The 7,227-nt window shown below is 39.1% G+C and overlaps 1 pseudogene; it reads right to left on the minus strand.

Moving 5' to 3' along the window:
* Positions 1 to 5,122: 5,122 nt before the first annotated feature.
* Positions 5,123 to 6,285, minus strand: LOC114109418 (tyrosine--tRNA ligase, mitochondrial-like; annotated as a pseudogene).
* Positions 6,286 to 7,227: the final 942 nt, after the last annotated feature.

The following is a 7,227-nucleotide window of genomic DNA, read 5'->3' on the forward strand; positions in this document are numbered from 1 at the left end:
GACACTGACTTTCATGCAGAAGCTGCAGAACATTTCTATCATCACCAGGTCCCCAAATGCTGCCTCTTACTTGCCACATCCCTTCCCTACTACCTTCCACCCTCCTTAACACCTGGCAACCACTAATCTGTTCTCCAATTTTATACTTTTCTCATTTCAGGAATGTTATCCACAGATTTTCCCTGTTCTCTGAAAGCAGAGCATTCCTGTGAAATGTTTATAGGCTGAAGTGTTGCCTTAAAAAGAGGCAATTACCTTAGGACACATCTTGCTAAGCATGCACAAGATAAATTGAGATAAAGCACAGGGGTTCCCAGGCAAAGGGAACAGTAGCCTTTTCAACCAATGGTGCCAGAGTGTTTGGACTTCATATGCAAAAAGAAAAACGAAACAAAACTTTGACCTAACTCTCTTATAAGGCTTCCCTGGTAGCTCAGATGGTAAAAGTATCCGCCTGCAATGCATGAGACCCCAGTATGAGTCCTAGGTCAGGAAGATCCAATGGAGAAGGGATAGACTACCCACTCTAGTATTCTCGGGCTTCCCCTGGTGGCTCAGCTGGAACTCTCTTATAAGAAAATTAACTCAAAATGAATCACAGACTTAAATGTGGAACATAAAACTATAAGAATTTTAGAAAAGTAAACAGAGGAGGAAAAATCCTTGAGAACTAGCTGTAGATTAAAGTTCTTAGTTTTGAGAGAGTAAAGAAAAGAAAAAACGGATACATTAGATTTCATCAAAATCTAATTTCATCTTTGTTCTGTGAAAGATGCTTTAAGAAGATGAAAAGACAAGCTACGGGTAAGTAAAAATTTTACATTCCACACATGTGATAAAGAACTAGTGTCTAGAATACAAAAAGAATCTGCAAATTTCAACAATACAAAGCAATCAGAGGATAAAGGCCAACAACATGAGAAGATGTTTTAGGATGGAAAATGTTTAGGTGGCAAATAAGCCCATAAAAGATGTCCAAGATCAATATTTATTGGAGAATTAAATTAAAGCCACAAGGAGCTATCACTGTATACCTATGAGTGCAGTTAAATAAAAAATAAGGGCAACACTAAATCCAGGTGAGGCTGTGGAGAAACTGGGTCACTCATACATTACTGGTAAGACAGAAAATGGTGTGGTCACTTTGGAAATCTTGGTAGTTTCTTAAATAATTAAACATACAGAGATCATATAACTGAGCAATTCAACTCCTAGACATTTTATCCCCCCAAAATGAAGATACTTGTTCACACCAAAAAATGATAAAGAACTTTTATAGTAGATTTGCTCCTAATAGGCCCCAAGCTGGAAATAACACAGATGACTTTCAACAAATGAAAACCACCTTTTGTTGGCCCTTAAACTGAGTGAAGTTACGAAATGTAGAGATGATCTCTGACACTTATAATGGATGCCTGTATGTTTTTATGGTGTAAATAAAATTGCTAGTATGACGTGACATTAGAGTCTGTCAATAAAGGAATTGTTTGTAACTTTACTCCCAGAAGATATTTTAAAAACTACATCTTTTATATGAATTTACTTTGGAACATAGCAAAACAGCTTATACTATATGCAAGTTTTATGACTATTTTCCTTGTAGATTTTTGTAATGGAGATATTCTTACATCTCCATTTTTGCATATGGAGATAATGACTTGATCCAAGTAATTAAGGTTAAAAAAAAGGCTAGAAATTGAACTTAGAAGCCATGCTTTGCTGCCTCCTATAAGATTTTCTAGAATACATCTGGTTCTAAGTCATTTTGGGTGTATGTTTGTGTTTCACTTGATCCTCAGAGGAAAATAGGATAGGGGTGCTATTAACTTGATTTTTCGGATGCTGGAAAAAGTTCTGTAGAAACTTGCCTAATGATTGCAGGGTTTAACTGAACCCTGAACCAAGTCTTGATTCCAAAGCCTTTAAATTTGATTTGAAAACTTCCCTGATTGGAATATCTTTTGGTATGAGAATACCAAAAGATATGGTTGGATATCTAGCAATAATATTTGCCTCTTTTATTTTGTTGGCTACTTAACTCTGGTTGATCTCAAGTTGCAATCTGACTGGGGACAGAAGTTGAAATAGATTCAGATTTTGGGTAGATTTACGAACTTTTAAGTTAGCTTTAAGACACTGCTACCTTTTTTACTGAGTAAAAAAACAAAGCTATGAGTAAGTTTAATTATATGGAAACACAAGCAAGGGACTGGAAAATTGATTAGGAATTTTCTGGAGAGTCAAGTACTGATTTTTCTTTTCCCTGAAAAGAAACTATTTCTACTGTAACTTCTAATGCCAACTATGGTTTCTGACTTTTCTCCTTTTTTTTACAGAAAACTGCATTTGCTTTCTGAACAACAAAAAAATCCAATGAGATATACACCTGATTAAAAGTATCCACAACTCCAACCTACCTCAACATAGTAAAGGCCATATATGAAAAGCCTACAGCAAATACTATTCTCAATGGTGAAAAACTGAAAGCATTCCCCCTAAGATCAGGAACGAGACAAGGGTGTCCATTTTCACCACTATTATTCAACATAGTTCTGGAAGTCCTAGCTATAGCCATCAGAGAAGAAAAAGAAATAAGGAATACAGACTGGGAAAGAAGAAGTAAAGCTCTCACTGTTTGCAGATGACATGATACTGTACACAGAAACCCTAAAACTAGTATCAGAAAATTACTAGCATTAATCAGTGAATTTAGCAAAGTTGCAGGATACAAAATCAATACAAAGAAATCACTTGCATTCCTATATACTAACAATGAAAAATCAGAAAGAGAAATTAAGGAATCAATCCCATTCACAATTACAACAAAAAAATTAAATACCTAAGGAGACAAAAGGACTATACACAGAAAGTCATAAGGCACTGATGAAAGAAATCAAAGATGACATAAACAGATGGAGAGATATTCCATGTTCCTGGGTAGGAAGAATCAATATTGTGAAAATGACTATACTACCAAATGCAATCTATAGATTCAATGCGATCCCTATCAAATTACCAATGGCATTTTTCACAGAACTAGAACAAAAAAAAATCACAGTTCATATGGAAACACAAAAGACCCCGAACAGCCAAAGCAGTCTTGAGAAAGAAGAATGGAGCTGGCAGAATCAACCTTCCTGACTTCAGATTACACTACAAAGCTATAGTCATCAAGACAGTATCCTACTGGTATAAAAACATAGAATAGGTATAAAAAAATGTAGACCAATGGAACAAGAGAGAAAGTCCAGAAATAAACCCATGCACCTATGGGTACCTTATTTTTGACAAAGGAGGCAAGAATATACAATGGGGCAAAGATAGCCTCTTCAATAAATGGTGCTGGGAAAACTGGAGAGCTACATGTAAAAGAATGAAATTAGAACACTTCCTAATACCATACACACAGATAAACTCAAAATGGATTAAAGGCCTAAATGTAAGACCAGAAACTATAAAACTCTTAGAGGAAAACATAGGTAGAACACTCGATGACATAAATTAAAGCAACATCCTCTATGACCCACCTCCTAGAGTAATAGAAATCAAAACAAAAGTAAACAAGTGGGACATGGTTAAACTTAAAAGCTTTTGCACAGCAGAGGAAACTATAAGCAAGGTGAGAAGACAAACCCTCAGAATGGGAGAAAGTATTAGCAAAGGAAATAACTGACAAAGGATTAATTTCCAAAATATACAAGCAGCTCATACAACTCAATACTAGAAAAACAACCCAATCAAAAAGTGGGGAAAAGACCTAAACAGACATTTCTCCAAAGAAGACACACAGATGGCTAATAAACACATGAAAAGATGCTCAACATCACTCATTATTAGAGAAATGCAAATCAAAACTACAATGAGGTATCACTTCACACTAGTCAGAATGAACATCATCAAAAAGTCTACAAACAATAAACGCTGGAGAGGGTGTGGAGAAAAGGGAACGCTCTTGCACTGTTGGTGGGAATATAAATAGATACAGCCACTATGGAAGACAGTATGGAGAGTCCTTAAAAAGCTAGGAATAAAACCACCATATGGCCCAGCAATCCCACTCCTAGGTATACACCCTGAGGAAACCAAAATTTAAAAAGACACATGTATCCCATTGTTCATTTCAGCACTATTTACAATAACTAGAACATGGAAGCAACCTCAGTGTCCATCAACAGATGAATGGATAAAGTTTACACACAATGAAATATTACTCAGTCATAAAGGGAGCACATATGAGTCATTTCTAATGAGGTGGATGAACCTAGAACTGATTATACAGAATGAAGTAAGTCAGGAATAAAAGATAAATATCATATTCTAACACACGTATATGGAATCTAGAAAAATGGTACTGAAGAATTTATTTACAGGGAAACAATGGAGAAACAGACATAGAAATCTGACTTATAGACGTGGGGAGAGGGGAGGAGAGGGTGAGATGCACGGAAAGAGTAACATGGAAACTTATACTACCATATGCAAAATAGATAGCCAACAGGAATTTGCTGTATGGCTCAGGAAACTCAAACAGGGGCTCTGCATCAACCTAGATGGGTGAGATGGGGAGGGAGTTTCAAACGGGAGGGGTGATTCATGTTGAGGTTTGACAAAAAACAGCAAAATTCTGTAAAGCAATTATCCTTCAATAAAAAATAAATTTTTAAAAAAGGTATCCACAATTCCATGTTATACCTCTTTTTCACTGCTCTTCCTTGTCTCCAAAAGAGGGAACAGAGTGGGAAAGGCAGCATTTAGTTTTTCACAAAAAAACTATTATTGAAAGAGATTAACCCTGGAACTCATGCTTTTCTATTGTAGTCCTCAATGTTCAAGGATTAGGAAATAAAATAGCACACTATTACACAAACATAACCAATCTATATAAGTAACCAAGTAACTCACACTGTCAGGCCTCCAGTATGCTCCATACTGTTTTGGATTTCCATAAGCCAAGGTATAAGTTCCTATGTCTTGAGAATGAATGATGGATAAAACTGAACCATCAGAAGGATTTTTCATCATAGCTGAAGCAATTGCATAGTGTGGATTTTTTTTTTTCCCTCATTTTAAGTAAGGAAAGGCCATTCTCAAGGATACAGGGTCCAACAACCAAAACCAGCTCTCAGCATTTGTTACTGTGATATACTCTGACTCCACCTCCTGTGACCATCTCATATCCTCATGACTCATCAGAAATGGCATTTGCTTTGCAGCAAATCTACGACGCTCAGTCCACAATGAAGAATTCAGAAAATGAATGTTCTTTCAAAACTCTTTTAACTCTAGGTCAGACATGGCTTCCAGTGCATCTATACTTCTAAAGGGCTTGTGTGTACCTTTGAGCAGAGTTCAGAGTCCTTGTCCAAGAACAAGTTTTCTGAATTCTGCAGCAAGTTTTCTCTTAGGATCTTGCTTTTTTGGCCCTTTGACATACAGCTGCATTATGTGGTCAACCTCTGCAAGGGCCTTAGCTGCTGCTGCTAAGTCACATCAGTCGTGTCCGACTCTGTGCGACCCCATAGATGGCAGCCCACCAGGCTCCCGTCCCTGGGATTCTCCAGGCAAGAACACTGGAGTGGGTTGCCATTTCCTTCTCCAGTGCATCAAAGTGAAAAGTGAAAGGGAAGTTGCTCAGTCGTGTCTGACTCTTCGTGAACCCATGGACTGCAGCCTACCAGGCTCCTCCGTCCATGGGATTTCCCAGGCAAGAGTACTGGAGTGGGTTACCATTACCTTCTCCTTCAGGGACCTACTATTCAATTATTCTGCTGCTTGACAAAAAATTAATACCATTTAAATGGAGATGTCTTATCTCTGTTCAGCCAAACAGCATTGCCAGCGGACTTTACCAGTTTTCAGTTGTAATTAGAGGAACAGAGATTCCAAATACATCTTTGCCACTCAACTGGCAGATGAACTTGACCCAGATATGGTGCTTCCCATCTGATCATATCCACCCAGCTAGACCTGACATCCATAACGCAGGAACAGGGAGGAGAAATCAGAGGCCTGGAGCACCTGGTTTAAAAACTGCCAAACTCCTACCTTTGGGGCTCTTGAGGCGAGTCAGCATGCTCCACCTGTGGAGGTGCGTGCTCAGGGGGAAGTGGCCGCTCACTGCCGCTAGTAAACCCACCAGGCGCTGCTTCTGGTACCAGGCGGAGTTTTCCAACAGCTGCTGGCCCAAGCCCGGAGCCGCTCTGCGTCAAGCGTCGCTTACGTGCTATGTGGCGCCCTGCACGGATCTCGCGTGAGCTCTGTGGGTCCTTCCAGCAGTGTGTTCATGTAGTGGCGAGCTCGCTGGCCTTGTCACTCTCCCCAAAGCGCCGGCAGGTGCCGGACACTTAGCCAGTTGGCCGTGGGGGTCAAAGCTGCAATGGGTGGTACTGGGAGAGCCTCCTGGGTCGAGGTCTAAAAAGCTGGGGAGTTCTGACTTCCTGCATCTCTCAGGCGTGAATCCCTTGAACCGTCTCAGAGCCTTCAACACCATCAGCACAACTCCTGAGGGCCGGAGTGGGCCTCATGCAGCCCCTAGAGGGGAAGACGCCTAACCCGGCTAGGCTCACAGATTCCCCCTCCAGCGCAGCACGTGTGCGCCGTCTCGGCCACTTCACCAAAGGAATGGTGCCTCGTGTGGGTTTATTTTTTATTTAATTTTCTGTCTGTTTTAATTTTTATGTTATATTGGAGTATAGTTGATTTACAGTATTATATTAGCTTAACGTGTACAGCAAAGAGAGTCAGCTATACGTATATATATATTCCTATTCTTTTTCCATTTTTTTTTTTTCTTATTTGGGTTTCAGAATATCGAGTAGAGTTCCCTGCGTTATACAGTGGGTCCTTGTTGATTACCTGTATGGTTGTGTGTGTGTTAATTCCAAACTCCTAATTTATCCCTCTCCCCAGCATAATGTCGTTTTGATGAGAAACAGATAATACCGTGTGTGTGTGTGTGTGTGTGTGTGTGTAGAGAGATTCTGCAAATTGGCAAATGCTACACCAATATTAAGGTCTAACTGAAAAATGTATTGCACACTTCATCCAGAAGTAGAATTTTATGTACAGAGTTGTTACTTTTCTGTTAAACATTTATGTAGAAGACCTGATTTGAAAACTTATAAAAGTTCAGTGGTAAAACCATAATCTTGTCTTTCTCTAGTTAAAGAAAAATGTCGTAGGGAACATGGATGTTCCCCTTTAGAGAAGCAAGTATGTTTTCTTGGA

The sequence above is a fragment of the Ovis aries genome, chromosome 19 (genome assembly GCF_016772045.2).
Source record: "Ovis aries strain OAR_USU_Benz2616 breed Rambouillet chromosome 19, ARS-UI_Ramb_v3.0, whole genome shotgun sequence".
Taxonomy (NCBI): Eukaryota; Metazoa; Chordata; class Mammalia; order Artiodactyla; family Bovidae; genus Ovis; species Ovis aries.